This window comes from Moschus berezovskii, chromosome 1, assembly GCF_049115385.1.
Source record: "Moschus berezovskii isolate FMDL1 chromosome 1, NW_MosBer_1.0, whole genome shotgun sequence".
Taxonomy (NCBI): Eukaryota; Metazoa; Chordata; class Mammalia; order Artiodactyla; family Moschidae; genus Moschus; species Moschus berezovskii.
In genome coordinates, this window is record NC_142460.1 from 117,022,791 (window position 1) to 117,040,315 (window position 17,525).

Genomic DNA, 17,525 nt, shown 5'->3' on the forward strand with positions numbered 1-17,525 from the left:
AACATCAATGACAGGGAATTATGGCTTTCTCACAGTTGTAAGAAGGTTGTACACATTTTTTGGGATAAACCGATACATCATATTTGACATTGCGGCAATGTCAGTGTTTCTTCTTAATGGCAGTAAGAGGTAAAATCCTGATTCATGAAATCTCTGATAGCAAATGGAGTCTGAGCTCCTGTAGCTCACCGTATCTCATACGGAGCATGCACCAAGAAATACCAAAATTCACATTACATCATTGTCCTCAAGTCTATGAGATTATCTTTATTAACTTCATATTATCAAGGCTATCTACGTCAGCAATTTGTTTCAATTTTAATTTCATCTCGACAGAGTGACCTTCATAAGAGATAAGTCATCTGCAGAATTTCTATAGATTTTTTTGCCCTAGAAACACTGAAGACTTTGTCAGTCTCACCTCCAGTATTAGAAAATTCAGATTTCTATCTAAATGAGCCACCTAATTTAGAATAACAGCTCGATTAAAAAAAAAAAAACACTGTTCTTCAGTAGTATCTCTGATAGCAAATTCAACATTTCAATCAAAAGGTTTGCCTCATTTTTGTGATGAAGATATGAGCCATTATAAAGCTAGTCCTGGAATGAACTTCTCACATCCAATTTGTTCCAAGAAGGGGCTTTCTTTTCTCTAAAAAAAATTTAAAAGAATTAACCAAATCAAATCTTTCCTCAATCTCTTCTCTGGATTGCCAACAAACTTCTCTAGTAGGAAAGAACCTCATGGTGTGCTCCTGTATCTTGACAAAGGTTTACTGAAAAGGCACTGGGGAAGTTGGCTCTGAGGAAGTTGAAGACTTTCACAGGAGTGGAAAGACCTCTTTGGGGATTGCTGGAAGGGCTGTTGACACTAACACAAGCCCATGTAAAAAGGCTGACATGTGGAGCATCTTTCCTCAGTGAAGCAGCAGAAGCTGAGACAGTGCCAACATCTCGGGTCCTCCATCTGTGCAGAGAATACCAAGACTCCCCATCCAATCCAAGTTGTGCTTGGCATTGAAACGTGCACCATCTTGAAGATATCAATGGCCTAAATGGTTTCCAAGGAGGGCTCACCAAAAAGGAATATTTCTTTGGTGTAATAAGTCTCCTTTCAAAGGACAAGATCAGGAGCTGGCTGCACTGAGAGACAAAAGATTTTCCCCAGGCACATGCTGGAGGAAGACAGTACACCGTCTTTGATCCCCTAAAACACTTCCATGGATTTCAGGGGCTCACAGGCCACAGGATAAGACTCTTGCAGTGCTCCTTCTCTTTGCAACAGCCCTATTTCTCTTTGGTATTGGGCCTAACAGGAGAAATTTACTGCTTCCAGCACTCAAAGCAGAAAATAGCACCCAAAATGTTAGTGTCATGTAGTGCCTCCTGAGACTGCACTGCAGTCATTCAAGCTTGAAATCTTCCCATTCCAGTGTCTCCAGACTCCTCCTAAGTTAGTGGGTAGCTTTCTTCTTTACTCTCAAATTGTATTTGTCATTCCTATTCAGTGACCACCTATTTATCAAGCACTTATTAGTGACTGTGTGTTAAACAACATGCTAGGTGTTGGATATACAGCAGTGAGCAAAATAGACATCATCTTGTCTTCAAAAGTATATATTCTAGCACAAAATATTTACCAAAGGAAAAAAAAAAAAAAACCCTAGTACTTAAATTAGACATCATTTCTTAATCTGTTTTTCTTCCACAATACCATCAAAGTCCCATTACAGTTTGACATGAAACTTAGACCAAAAAAAGAGAATATTTTTGTATAGCTATTTTGTATGCAGTTTTAAAATTCAGTTGTTTATGCTATTTCTTTTTTTTGGGGGGGGGCGGCAAACTGGAATTTTATTTTTTATTTATTTATTTTTTCTCCCTTAACTTTTTTTTTTAATTGGAGGCTAATTATTTTACAATATTATATTGGTTGGTTTTGTCATACATTGACATGAATCCAACAAATATGTGTGTGTGTGTGTTTGTGTGTGTTTTTAGAATTGCAGAAAACTTCTGTGCTATAGTTGAGTTTGGGATTCATCAGAATATTTCGAGAAGGTTGCAGTTTTCCAAGAGTCCTTTGTCTCACTGGTTTCTGTGTTCACAGATGTCTTCATGCAAATTCCAAGGTTTTAGCTATTAGCTTCTTCTTTCAAAAGTGGTGATCAGGGTAGCAACTATCTAATGGATTTCTCTGGCTAATCAGAGAATGATGTAGGATATCTTTATACTGAACAGAAGCTGATCTCTCAGAGTAATTTTTTCACTCCTGTTCTTTTTCTTCTTGATACTGCAAAATCATCCCAATATTAGTCATTTACCTAATAAAAACTTATGATTTCTCAACCTCAGAATAAAAATAAAATCTTCAACATGAAATTATAGGCAAAATAATGTCAAGGAACCACAAAATTTTTTATTATCTTTAACAAAACACCTACATATTCTGGAGAAGAAAAAAAAAAAATGTGTTCTCTCCAAAGATGTGCTTCCCTGTGAAAAAATTTTCCACAGAAGGAACAAAATAGAAATACCACATGATTTTTCTCTTAAGCAGCCTATATTTATAGTTTATTTATTTATTTATTTGACCTGTCGGGCAGAAAGTTTATAAAATATTTGAGCAAGGAACTTCTGAGTATACCCCAGGGTATACAGTATTTGGATTAGATATCATCTGAGAAACACCAAAGCCACTCATCTAAAAAATATTTTCCCTATGAATTGCCATATATTATGCTTACATTCCAACCATTTGGCATAAAGGCTCTAGTCATCCCCTAGTAATATGAAACAGAAATTTTATCTGGAAGTGTTTAACTCGCTAAAGGGTGACACAATTGTGAGACTTTCCTAGTCTCTTTGGAAACATGAAAACAGAAAGAACCTTGAGGGAACAAGATGTGGAAGGAAAGGTAAGCTCTGATGAGGAAAGGTGACAATGTCCTGGAATATAGGGAATGCAGACTGAACAGAAGGACTTCACATAGGCAAAGGATGTGTTGTGCTTAACTCTGTGAAGGAAAGGAAGCAAAGGAAGCAGATAATACAGAGCAGTAGAATCAAGTCAAACCTCAGACTCACAAAATACAACTTCTAGGTCCAATGCAAGGATTCAACTTTAGATAAGTCACTTCATTTCTGTATTAATCAGCTACTGCTACAAAAATGCTGTGTAACAAATCACTCTACAACTCTGACTTATAATAATAAGCAGGTTAGCTTGAGTTTGGCTGATCTAAGCTGCGCTTGGCTATGCTGAGCTCTAAGCTGCAGAGAGGCCTAAGAATGATCCACGTGTGTCATCCTCCTTAGACCAATGGCTACCTGATGTTTCTTTCTTATGGCAAAATGCAGGATTCTAAGAGAGAAAGCAAAACCATATAAGAACGTTTCAAACCTCTGCCCATACCTTGCTTGCTAACATCCCTTTGGTCAAAAAAAAAACCATGTGCTTAAGCCCAAGGACAAGGAGTTAGATTCTTCTACTTACTGAAAAGTCATGACAACCCTGTTGATATGATATTGCTATAGCTTTGCTGTGCTTAGTTGTGTCTTATTCTCTGTGACCCCATGGACTATAGCCCATCAGGCTCCTGGGATGGGAGCCTGTCCATGGGATCAGGGAAGCGCCATGATATTGCTGTATGATTAGGAAGTAGGGTTAGGTCAATGACCTAACACTGGTCTAGTGACCACTGCATTAGAGACACCTGGGAAAACATTCGAAGTATTAGATTCCCCAGAGTTGGTTGAGATCCTGAAAATCATATTTTCCTACTGCTGCTGCTGAGTCGCTTCAGTCATGTCCGACTCTGTGCAACCCCACAGACGGCAGCCCACCAGGCTCTCCTGTCCCTGGGATTCTCCAGGCAAGAACACTGGAGTGGGTTGCCATTTCCTTCTCCAAAGCATGAAAGTAAAAAGTGAAAGTGAAGTCGCTCAGTCGTGTCCGACTCTTAGCGACCCCATGGACTGCAGCCTACCAGGCTCCTCTGTCCATGGGATTTTCCAGGCAGAGTACTGGAGCGGGGTGTCCCTGCTGCCCCCTTAATAGGTGATTCTACTGTATAACCATGGGCTAGATGGTCTCCAAGACCGTTAGTAACTTTTAAAGTTAATGATCAACTTAATTTACAATAAAGTTTATGTAGGGCTTCCCTACAAAAGTAGAGTGGCAGATGACCTGCACAAGTGATGCTGCCTATCTGACAATGCAACTAATATAACCCATGAGCCCCAGATTTCTGCCTGCCTCAGTCTTTCGACTATATATAATAGAAGCCTCCAGTGAGTGAGGCAAACTGTGCTTCCCATTTTTAAAGATCAACAACTTCTCTCCCTTTCTTGCCCCTTACTCACAATGTAAATCAGGTTTTCCTGCCCTCCTATCCCAAAAACAGACTCCGTGGCTTCCTCAGGATCCTTTCTTGCACTCAGTGCTACATCGAGGCCACAATGGGACTGCAATATTTTTCAGTCACTTGCCTACGAAGAGATCTGTCCATTAAGCTAGGCAATATGACAATTCTCACTTTATGAATTCTTGTATTTTTCAGTTAGATGACAGGCTAAAGACGAAATGTCCAAATTGGGATGAGAGGTAAAAGAGAGCTTCTTTTCCCAGGTCTTGGAAAAAAGTAGAAATGAATTTCTCATCTAATTATTCATTTCTGTTTATATATTCTTTAATGATATGTTTCTATGGTTACCAGCGTTGTTAAACGCTGCCTGTGTTTCATTTTGCTTTGATGCTATTTGAGGTAGTATGCCAGCAGAAGAGGTTCACTTGTAAATGAAAGATGTGATTTAGGCATGCATTTGATCCAAGGTTGCGTGTTCTCATGAAGGAGATAGTGACCGTGACATTATTTTCTGTTTATATAGTTCTGTGTAGTTTTTCTATTGATGTTCTGTGAGTATCCCAGGGACCAAGAAGAAAGAAAGAAAGGAAGAAGGAAGAGAGAGAAGGCGGGAGGGATGGAACCTGAACCATATATATATTAAATTCATGCACGCATATCAGAACTATATATATATATACACACATATATACAGTACATATCTATACATATATATAGTACACATCGGTGCTATGTGTGTGTGTGTATATATATGATGGCATTGATTTGACAAGACTGGCAAGTAGGTGAGGGTGTTTTTCACCTGCCCCTTCCTTCCTTTCTCCCACACCATCCCGCCTCCTCTATCCCACATGTACATGTCAAAAGCCAAAGCTTTCTTTGAAAAAATGAGTCAAACACTCAATTACTTTACCTCACTGTGAAATCTACTCAGAGTGTCACCTTTTAGTCGTTTTCCTGCCTTTGAAATCCTAGTTCTCACTTTGAAATAAACAGCTATGTCTCCTGCCAAAACAATGTCAGGCATCCAGATCATGCAAGAATGGGTGGACATAGCCTTAGAACATGGCCTCCAGAGGGCTGCGCACTTGTACATCAGCCCTATCTATCTGCAAGTTGATATTTCCACGTTCATAGAAAAGAGTGGCATCAGAGGAGATCGAGCATGTTCAGGTGATAAAACGCAAGGAACCCAAACCTTGTGCTCTGTGAAAACCTAGAAGGGTGGTAGGAAGGGATGGAAGATGGGAGGGAGATTCAAGAGGGAGGAGACATATATATACCTCTGACTGATTCGTGTTGATGTATAGCAGAAACCAACACAGATTGTAAAGTAATTATCATCCAACTAAAAATAAAATGAAAACGAGTGGCATCATATCAAATAAGAAAATAATCCTCAGCCACTCCTGAGAAATATTTATTTAGCACTCTTCTTCAGAAATTTATATATATATATATTTTTTTTTCATGGTGCTGGTTTGGTTTTGCAGTAATATCCATAGGTGATTAAATACAGTCAGCTTTTCCTTTTCTTTTCTTTTTTCTCTCCTAAAAAGCTTTATGGGTTTCCAACAGTTCTTAGGGGAGGAAAAAAGTGACTTCGAAATTTCTTTTCATTTTCCTTCATTTGAGAATGATGTGAGTTTCAGAGATCTAAGGCAATTTGAACCTTCTTTTACTTGAACAAATTTAGTTATAACTATTTAATTCCCAAAAATCCTGTGACTATTCTGCTAGTTTGCCATGAGGGTATTTTATTTACATAGAGGCTTTGCCTTTCAGTTCAAATTTGTGAACATGTGGATTCCTTCTTTGTTTTTGTTTGCATCTGAAAATCAAAAATTGCTATGAGCAAAACCAATTTTAGAGGAGTTTATGGTTATTTTTTATATTTCCCATAGATTTTATGGGTTATTGATTTATAAGCTTGCAGAGAAATTGAGGTCACTGTTTTTTTTAGCAGTTGGAAATGTGGAATAACTATTCCATGAAATCATGAAATTTTTTAAGCTATGTTCACCCAGGTATGAGATAATCTGTAAAATGCAAAGTTTTTAATGTTTTTATTTATATTCAACCATCCTTTTGATGGTATTGCACAGCAATTAAAAATAGATTCCCCTCTTTTCTTTAATTCATATGATTGTATTTTCCTCATTAATTTGTGAAGATTTCCTGTTCTACCTGGGCTACAGCTCCCGATGGAATTATTTTCTTTTTCATAATTTCCCCTCTTCCAAATAATGAGACCTTGGCATTTCAAATGTCAGCCTTTAACATGTGGCATGATATACTTTTTCTCAGGATCACAAAGTAACTGTTAAACTAATCTATTTTTATCCAAGAAAAGCACAGGTGATATTTTATACAGCACAGTCTAAACTAAGAGTCAACAGCCTATGAGAGACAAAAGCCTCCAGAAGATCTGGGGAGAACTATTTCAAGCCCAACCCTAAAGGGATGGAAAACATCATAACTAACATGGCAAGTTTTCATTTCATTTATCTTTCAATAGGTAGAGGTTGGCCCGCTTTAAGATTAACATATGACACAAAGCAGAGAGAAAACTTTTAACTGGACGCGGGTAACCTGGAACACAGTGGCAGGTGTTTTGAACATCACTGGAAGTTGGACTGTTGTCACAGAGTGTGTGTGGGCATACACATATTCTCTGAAGTGTCTATGTATGTGTATGTCATACACTGTGACAGGTCTGTTGCATTTCCCAGATGTGATTATCCCCCTCCTGAGATTTCCCAATGATGAGAAGTCATATATAGGAGGACTCCATGGACTATAACCCCCCAGGCTCTTCTGTCCATGGGATTTTCCAGGCAAGAATATTGGAGTGGGCAGCCATATCCTTCTCCAGGGGATCTTTCTGACCCAGGGATCAAAACTATATTGCAGGCAGATACTTTACCATCTGAGCTACCTGGGAAGATAAAGAAAGACACTTGACCCATATTAATCATCTTCCTGCAACTTGTTGTCTTCTAAACTATAAGGCCCTCTGTGAGGAGCTACAGCCCAGAAAAGATTAATGAAAGATACAAGAATGATAAAGAATAGGTGTATGGTACCCAGGCAAGAGTAAAACTTGAGGGAGAAAAGAAATTACCAGCATGAGGAGTCTACCCAAAGTCTACTACTTTGAGTACTAGACTCCAGCACAATAAAGACACACCTCTACTTGGCATTGTAATACCTATTACTGGATTCCAACATCAAAATCCCTCCTAAGTCCTCCAGGGCCATGGAGCTATTAGCTCCCAAGACAAGTAGATCTTTCATTGGAAGGCTCTGCTAAAATGTTTTTCCCTTCTACTAAGGGTTCTCATATTTACAATCCTATCTTAATGCCAAATGGGGCTACGGACTTCATTGATGAGCCCACACGGCATAAATGGCTCAGAACACAAGGCTCTGACTGATACACAACTGGCTTGAATCCCAACTCTGTTGCAAAGTAGCAGTGTGAACTACTGCATGTTATAACAGAAAAAAAGTGAGGTTTTCTCATCTGTAAAGTGGGATGATAATGCTTATTTTCCAGTGCTGACTCAACAAATAAACAGAATAATTTATCTACAGCATTCAGCCAAGGCACAGTGAACATATTCAAGTAATAAAAATGAGTTTTACATATTTATCACCAAATTAAACAAAAATCTACATAGGCAGAATCCAAGAGCAGGTTGTACTCTGGTGGCAGAGTCAGTTCATATAACCGACGTTTTGTCCCCAAGTTAAACATCCTTGGATTCTTTCAACATTTTCTACAATATACCTTTGTTTCAAGGGCGTCCTTGACTTTTCCACTCAAAGTTATCTTTCACAGTGACCCAAGAGATAAATATATATATATATATGTAAAAAGCAGTACAAGCCTGGAAACCTGTTACCAAGTTCTTGTCCCCATATCACCATTAATCAGCTGTGAAACACCAGTCAAGAAATATAATCAAAAAACCACAAACATAGGGAAAGGAATACCCACTTTTATACAACTAAACGAAGCATAGAGATGAAACACACAACAACATAAAAGGGTTCCAAACCATGTTAGCATCCACCATTAAACACAGGAGCTGAAGCTCATTAGTAATACCCAGTAATGAAATAATTACCTGTAATACAGCTATGTATTCATGCGATACCTTTTGGTGATTCATTTTAAGTCATCAAGAATAAAAGCTCTGTGGCATCCTAAACAGTCTGGAGGCTGCTGAAACCCACACTTGTAGCTCTGAGTTTCTATCAGCTGGTGTTTCTCTAATGTGCATATAGAAAATTATTGAGGGTCTTTAGTACAAGAACATACTTTACATTCTATTTACAAATTATATGTGCTTTGCCATTAAGTAAGTTTGACCAACCCAAGCACATTATTGACTTACCCATTAAGAAGCCTTTCATTTAATTTCTGTAAATGTTTCTCTTTGAGAAAGGCATGCTAATTGATAGCATATCCTAAATCTAATCAGCAGCCTGTAGACAAAGCACTCTTACTGTGGCCAGTAGGAGTGAAGGATGAATACTCTATGTTAGGATTATTGTTGTGAAGAGGAACTTGACCTGGTTTAGTCTTAATGTGGCCCATTTATTTCTTTGTTAGCATCAGAGTCAAATTATCCTTGCCTTTGATGACAGGAATAAAACAGTGGTGAAAAAAAGAAATGAAAGCAATAATTGATCTTATAATTCTAGGAAATAATCTACTTACAAAGATAAAAATTCTCTCGGTGTAAGAGAAAGCACTGGTTTCAGAGACTTGTGTTCTTGTCTTACTTCCATCTCTAATTCTGTGACTGCAAGTGAGTCACCAGAACTAACAAGAGCCTCAGTTTCCTTGGTTATAAAGTTGAATGATCTTAAAATAATATCTTGCATCCCTTCCATCTCTTTTATTTCATGCTGAAGAGGCAGGGAAATAAAATTTTACTGTGAAATATAAATGATTAAAAACAAATACAGGGTAAATTTTGGCCACTAAGTGCTGAAGTTTTCAGCTAATGGAGGCATATATATAATCAAAACCTTAACCCTAACCAGACTGGACAGTGAACAGTGGAATACATTTACACACACAATATGTGGATACATATACATATATAGTTATATGTTCTAAAATCCTATAGCACTCACATACACTGCAAAAAAGTAAATATTTCAGAATTTAAAATGGTAGTTCTTGTGACTGTTTTAAACAAGACACGTTGCAAAGTAGAGAATTCAAAACTGCTATATAAAAATGTGTGTTCTTTGGTACGAGTAACCTGTTCATAAAATATTTGGTAAATTCCAGAAAACACAAATAAAAATTTAAATACTTATATTTAAACTGAATGAAGATATTTACAACATTCATATCACTGAGCTAATAAATATAATGGAAAAACTGCCAAATATTCCTTTATACTAGAAAAATACACAACTTACAATGAAGGTTGCTTGATAAAAGAACTCTCATAAATCCAAGGCAATATTTCTGCATTAAAATGTTGATTATCAGGGCAGGGCAAACTATTATATATTTTATTCTGACATATCATTATATTAATAAAATTATCATAAAAATCTCAATCCTGGCTAGTTTCTAAATGATACTATGAAGTAGTTTATAGGTAAGTCTCAAGGAAAGATTCTGCTCCTTAAGAAAAGCTACTCTTTAGATTAAATCTAAATTTCAAGAAAGTTGAAGTTTCTCGAATTAAATTCATATATATTTTAAAAGGATTAAGTTTGAAAAATATTGCTCAACAATTTTATTTTTCTGTTTTCTAGAAAATCCTAGGTATCATTCCAAATTTCATAATTATTAATATAATAACAAAGAGCCATATTAATCACTGAGGACCAAAGGTTCCCATCTCAATCATTTATAGCTTTCAAATATAAGATTGAATTTAATAGTGTCAACTAAGATAAAACAATACAATCATAATATTCATCCATAGGATGAATCCACTTACTTAGATGGACTTTAGGAAAATTAAAGCATAAGATACATAAAAACATTTATCACACTGCTAAATGAGAAGTTATTTCATCTTAAAATATCTTTTTTCTTTACTTTTTTTTATCATACATAAGACTTAGTAGAAAAAATGGATTATGAGAGAGATTACAATTTTCCTTTAATAGCATTTGTGTATTAAGGTAGACTAACTACTACAACAAACAACTCCAGGGCGTCCCTGGTGGATCCATGTCTCCAAAGCAGGAGACATGGGTTCAATCCCTGCTCCGGGAAGATCCCACAAGCCATGAAGCAGCTAAGCCCATGTGCCACAACTACTGACACATCTCCTGAGCCCATGCGCCCTAGAGCCTGTGCTCCTCGACAAGAGAAGCCACCACAACGATAAGCCGGCACACTGCAGCTAGAGAGTAGCCCCCGCTCGCCGCAACTAGAGAAGAGCCCACGCAGCAACGAAGACCCAGTACAGCCCCAAAATAAAATAAATACACACATTATTTTTTTAAAAACCTCCAAAATTCTAGTACCTTAATAAATGTTGATTTCTCACTTACAGTACAGTCCAATGTGGATGTTCCTGGCTGATTGTCCTCCGGTCAGCAACAGGAGAACCCATACTCCTTCCATCCTGTAGCTCCATCTTCATCCACATCCTAGGAGTCTTCCTCTCTAGGTAGCTGATAAGGAAAGAAAATAGATCATACTAGGCAAGTTTTATGGGCTAAATTTGGAAAGAATATTCCTGCCTACATTCCATTGGCCCGCACTCAGCCACATGGCCACACCTAACTACAAAGGAAAATGCCTAACCAGGTGTCCAGGAGATGGGTAGGTAGGTAGGTAGATAGATCTATATCTGTTCTAAAGTTCTGTAGCACTCACATATACTGCAAAACTAAATACTTCAGAATTTAAGAGGATATATCTATTATGACAGTTTTTAAATACAAGGATAAAGCTGAGGAAATAAAAACATAATTTTCCAAAGAGAATGTGAAATATAATATTTGAAAACCTAATTCTAAATTCTGTAAAATTAAAAAGCTGTTAATCCTTAGAAAAGTCACTTATGCCTCTCCAAGTCACTTAAGCAATATGCAGTTTAGTGAATTGAACTGGAAAATTCCCAAGATTCCTTCCAGATTTAATCCTGTAAGTAAAGCAATTTACTGCAATTATTGTCAACCCCGATAATGGGAACATTAAAGGAATAATTTGATAATAATCTATAATAACTTCATCACATTTTCTAATTAGCAGTGACAGGAATTCTACTCACTGAACCACCATCATTGGACACATAGTTAAAAGGTTACAATTTATCCAAATCCTCCAGCAAAAAGGGGGGAAATTTTTATAATCCCATCATCTTGGAAATGTCTGAGGTTTATGGTTACTGCAAGATTTATCCTGGGCACTTTAAGTCCTCTTAAAAATTCACCAGGAAGAATCAACCCACTTGGATTTAGAAGAAGGAGATACTTTTTTTTTTTCTTTTTTACTAGTCAACTTTTTCCACTACTTTGTTTGCTTTTCCTTTATTCTTGATAGAGTATCTCTCTTCCCTATCTCTCCGGGTCTTTCTTGGTTTACAATTATCCTGGGCAAGTTGATTTCTGAAGTAGCAAATACTTAGCTAAAGTATAAGGAGAAATTATTATGTTACTGTTCGTAGAGAAAGTGAGCTGCCCACATGCACTCTTGGTTTGTATAACTGTAAGCTTTAAAACTTGATAACATGAGGATAACAATAGAGAATTATAAGGACTCCTAAATGTGAACACCTAATTTCAAAGCTTCTTTTTGTGTAACAGCAAAGAAAGCAAAATTAATAGCAATGCACACAACAGCAGGTCATGCAGACTGATTGTGCTCCCCATTCTCTGCATATGTGAGGCATTTATTGACATCAGAAAACCTCACACATTGGGAAAGAATGACACAATTGCAGAAAATTTTTGTCAAGTTAAAAACGACCATTTGAAATCTGCCTTTATTTTCAGTGCACTTTTATTTTTACAAGCTTCAATTTCTCATCTCTTTATTTTCAAAACCAAGGAAGATCTTTGGTGGTAAAAAGTAAATTAAAATTTATATTTTAATACCTATCATTATTATAAAATATCCCAGTTTTTAAAGAAATCTTTGCATTTAAAATCTTCAGTTTGCCCACATTATATTATTCATTAAAATCTACAAACAATAAATACTGATGAAGATATGGAGAAGAGAAAACTCTTCTACAGTGCTAGTGGAAATGTAAATTGGTGCAGCCACCATGGAGAAAAGTATGGAGGTTCCTCAAAAAACTAAAAATAAAGTTGCCATATGATCTAGCAATCCCACTCCTGGGCATATATCCAAGCAAAGCTACAATTCAAAAAGATACATCCACCCCTATGCTCATAGCAGCATTATTCACACAGCCACAACATGGAAGCAAACTAAATGTCCATCAACAGATGAATGGATAAAGATGCGGTACATATATACAATGGAATACTACTTGGCCAAAGAAAATAATGACATAATGCCATTTGCAGCAATATCAGTGGACCTAGAGATTGTAATATTAAGTGAAGTAAGTCAGAAAGAGAAAGCAAATACCATATGATATCACTAATATCTGGAATCTAAAACATGACACAGAACTTCCTTGGTGGCTCAGTGGTGAAAAATCCACCTGTCAATGCTGGAGACATGAGTTCAATCCCTGGTCCAGGAAGATCCCACAAGCTATGGAGGAACTAAGCCCATGTGCCAAAACTATTGAACCTGTGCTCCAGAGCCCAGGAGGCAGAAGTACTGAGCCCACACACCACAACTGTTAAAGCACACAAACCCTGGAGTCCATGCTTTGCAAAAAGACAAGCCACCACAGTGAGAGGCCTGCACACAGCAACTAGGGTACCCTCTACTCTCCACAACTAGAGAAAATGAAGACAGTTGTCTTCATGCAGCAATAAAGACACAGCACAGCCAAAAATAAATAAATAAATAATATATATATATATGACACGAACTTATCTATGAAACAGAAATAGACTCACAGAGAACAGACCTGTGATTGCTGGGGGAGGAAGGTGCGGCAAGGAATGGATTGGGAGTTTGGGATCAGCAGATGTGAACTGTTATAATAGTGAATGATAAACAGCAAGGTCCTACTGGATAACACAGGGAACTATATTCAATATCCTGTGATAAACCACAGTGGAAAAGAAAATGGAAAAAAAATGTATATGTATAAGTGAATCACTTTACTGTACAGCAGAAATACAATATTGCAAATCAATATGTGCTTAGTCACTAAGCCATTGCTCACTCTTTGTGACTCCATGGACTGTAACCCGCCAGGCTCCTCTGCCCATGGAATTTTCCAGGAAAGAATCCTGGAGTGGTTGCCATTTCCTTCTCCAGGGGATCTTCCCCACCCAGGGATCAAACTCACATCTCCTACAACTCCTGCATTGTAGGCAGATTCTTTACCACCTGTGTCACCTACTTCAATAAAATAATTTTTTTTAAAAATGGACATAGATTCCTCATGAAAAATAAGCCCAATTCTAAATTATTTAATTACTGCCATCACAAAATGAAAACCTGATATTTTGGTGCCCAACCAAAAACAATCAAAAATTCCCACTATTTTAAATAATAATAATTATAGTAATAATAAGTATTTTAAAGCTAAATTTTTCTAGACTACTTCAGAAATAGTCAACAATATACCAAAAATGTTACATATGTGTATGTACATTTATATTTTAAATATATGTGTTTAAAACTTTATATGTAAATATATATTTAAAATTACATTGCACTATTTCTTCTTGGGGCTATAGTAATTTCATCTGAGAAAGTGTCTCCATTGAAATTTCAATTTTATTCTTACACACTCTGCTCACTCACTCACTTCTTTACTCATCTTCAAGATGGAGAGCAGAAGCCACAAAAGAACCCCGATTCTATTGACTCTGACTGAAGAGAGAGGGAGGGTATATACTCCAGCACATATCCTTCTGAGGGGAGAACACTGTGAAAGCCTGCATGCCTTGTCTTGAGGATTAAGCCAAGAGCACAATGCCTTAAACAAGCAGATCAAACTGTCATATGAAAACCACTCTTCTGCCACTTGCAAAAAAAAAAAAAAAAGCTGGTGTAGGCTCTTGGGCACGAGTCTTCCTGTCCTGTTGTGTGATGGCTTAAAGGCAAAGCTATTCTGCCAGCATCACTTAAGCTGCCAGCAATTGGAAGAGAAATGGGATGGAATGTTTTCTTCTGTCTTGGCCTTACTGGGATACTGTTAATACCTTTCTGGGAGCAAAGTAGAGGATTAAATACCTTCACTAAAAGTATTTGATCCAGAATTTAAAGCAACATATCCTTCACCAAGATATTCAGAGACACCTCCAGAAAGGCTATTTGGATGTAAGGAAGTGTTATGGGCTGAACCACGTCCCCTGCAAAATTCATATGCTAGTCCTAACCCCAGGCTGTAGATGATGAATGTATTTGCAAATAGGGTCTTTTAAAAGGTAATTAAGTTAAAATGAGGTCTGTGTGGATCACAACAAACTGTGGAAAGCTCTTAAAGAGATGGAAATACCAGACCATCTTACCCATCTCCTGAGAAACCTGTTGACTGGTCAAAAAGCAACAGTTAGAATCGGACTGGTTCAAAATTGGGAAAGGAGTACGACTGGGCTGTCTGTTGTCTCCCTGTTTGTTTAACTCATACGCTGAGCACGTCATGAGAAATGCCCAGCTGGATGAGTTATAAGCTGGAATCAAGATAGGTGGGAGAAACATCAACAACCTCAGATATGCAGATGATACCACTCTAATGGCAGAAAGCGAACAGGAACTAAAAAGCCTCTTGATGAGGATGAAAGAGGAGAGTGAAAAGGCTGGCTTAAACCTCAACATTCAAAAAGCTAAGATCATGGCCTCCAGTCCCATCACTTCATGGCAAATAGACAGGGAATTGGATTCCGAAATCATTGCAGAAGGTGACTGTAGCCATGAAATTAAAAGATGCTAGCTCCTTGGAAGAAAAGCTATGATAAACCTAGACAGCATATTAAAAAGCAGAAACATCACTTTGCCAACAAAGGTCCATATAGTCAAAGCTATGGTTTTTCCAATAGTCATGTACAGATGTGAGAGTTGGTTCATAAAGAAGGCTAAGTGCCAAAAATTGATGCCTTCTAACTGTCGTGCTGGGGAAGATTCCTATGAGTTCCTTGGACAGCAAGGAGATCAAACCACTCAACCTTAAAGGAAATCAACCCTGAATACTCACTGGAAGGGCTAATGCTGAAGCTGAAGTTCCAGTATTTTGGACATCTGATGCAAACAGCCAACTCTTTGAAAAAATCCCTGATGCTGGGAAAGATGGAGGGCAGAAGGAGAAGAGGGTGTCAGAGGATGAGATGGCTGGATGGCATCACTATGCAATTGATAAGAATTTGGGCAAACTTCAGAAGTGGTGAGGGACAGGGAGGCCTGGCGTGCTGCTGCCTATGGGGTTACAAAGGATCAGACATGACTGGGTGACTGAACAACAACAATCCAATATGACCAATGTAAGAGGAGATTAGAATACAGACACACACAGAGGGAAAAACATGTGAAGACATAGGAGAAGGTACCTGGCCATCTACTAGCCAAAGAGAGAGGTCTAAAAAGAAATCAACCCTGCAGACACCCAAATCTCAGACTTTTAGCCACTGGAAATATGATAAAATAAATTTATGTTGTTACAGCCATCCAGTCTGTAAAAATTTGTTATGGAAGCCCTAGCAAACTTACACAGGAACTAGGAGCCTACAAAAGGCAGTGAAGGCAGATCAAGACCTTAGAACTGAGGTCTAGAACAGCTTCCTTCTTCGGCACCTCACTCCACACGAATCCAGGTACAACTACTTACCTTCTTGGTCTGGACAGGCCATCCCAGAATTAGTTGCACCAATAAATATATTCCAACATATTCCATGTTCCAGAAATGAACAATGAAGCATGAAGCAAGAGAAAATATTCTCCTACCCAATATAAAGGATATTTATTTTTGTTGGAAGACCAGAACCTGGTACCTAAACAGCTTGAGTTCTTAATCCACATCTCTGAATTCCAGACCTGCTGCCTGCATTGCCCTTTGTAAGCCTTCCATTGTCACATCCAGGTCTCAGCATCCAGACCTGCTGCACCCTCAGAATCCACTGCTTCATAATCCATGGCTACCTCCTTCTAAGTGCTGGCTCCATATTTGGCATCACAATCATATTCTTTGTTCCCCTTCCAGTTCATTAAACCTGGAAAGGACAGTGTTGTGGACAAGTTCTTTCCTTCAACCATTCAGAAATTTGCCCCACAACAAATTTAAGTTGTAAGTTAGAAAACTGATCATAGGGGCCATTTGGAGCCGCTGAGGAATGAAGTAGGCTATCAACAAGATAAATTCAGTCTCTCAGTTTAAAATCAACTCCTTACTGAGTTTAACATTAGCCTAAAACTTGTTTAATAATACACCATGCTGGTAATGATAAAGTTGCTGTTTGTTAAATGATTTTCTTTGTTGGAAACTTCAAATCTATTATTTTTCCTTATTGGTTGTTGACACTCAGAGTTGTCAGGGAAAAAACTATTCCTATAAGTATATATGAATTTTTATAATATTCTTTTATGCTATTTTCAGAAAAATGAGATAACTATAGTCAGTTCCACTTTTTATTCAATTGTCAAGGCTTGTTAGAAGGAAAAGTTGTAGGAAAGGAATAAATTCCTTTTTAAAACTTCACATAACTTCCCTTTTGGTCTGTTTCAAATAGTAATGGACCTTGTTAAAACAGGAAGCTCAAGGGGATGACAAACTTTATCAAGAATGGTACCATACATGAACAAAGAAAATTTAAAGACATTCTTAAATAGCCGAATCCATCTCAAATGGCTCGGCCATTGTGATCTTCAGGGAAGGAAAGCTTTGCTAGGAGGGAATTGAGAAAGATTTTTTTTCATACCTCCAAAAGACTTTGCCAGGTATTGGAAGAAGAAAAATATAGTTTGTCTAGCTTGTCAGGTTATTTATAGACAATACTTAAATTTAGATATTTTAATTACTTTTTTAAAGAACAAATTGCTCATCAGTGTCTTTTCATAAGATAATTATATTAGAC

The 17,525-nt window shown here is 37.4% G+C and overlaps 1 protein-coding gene across 1 annotated transcript in view; it reads left to right on the forward strand.

The window, feature by feature from the left end:
• Positions 1–17,525, forward strand: part of SPATA16 (spermatogenesis associated 16) — a 266,115-nt gene that overhangs the window by 174,294 nt on the left and 74,296 nt on the right. The window lies entirely within an intron of this gene.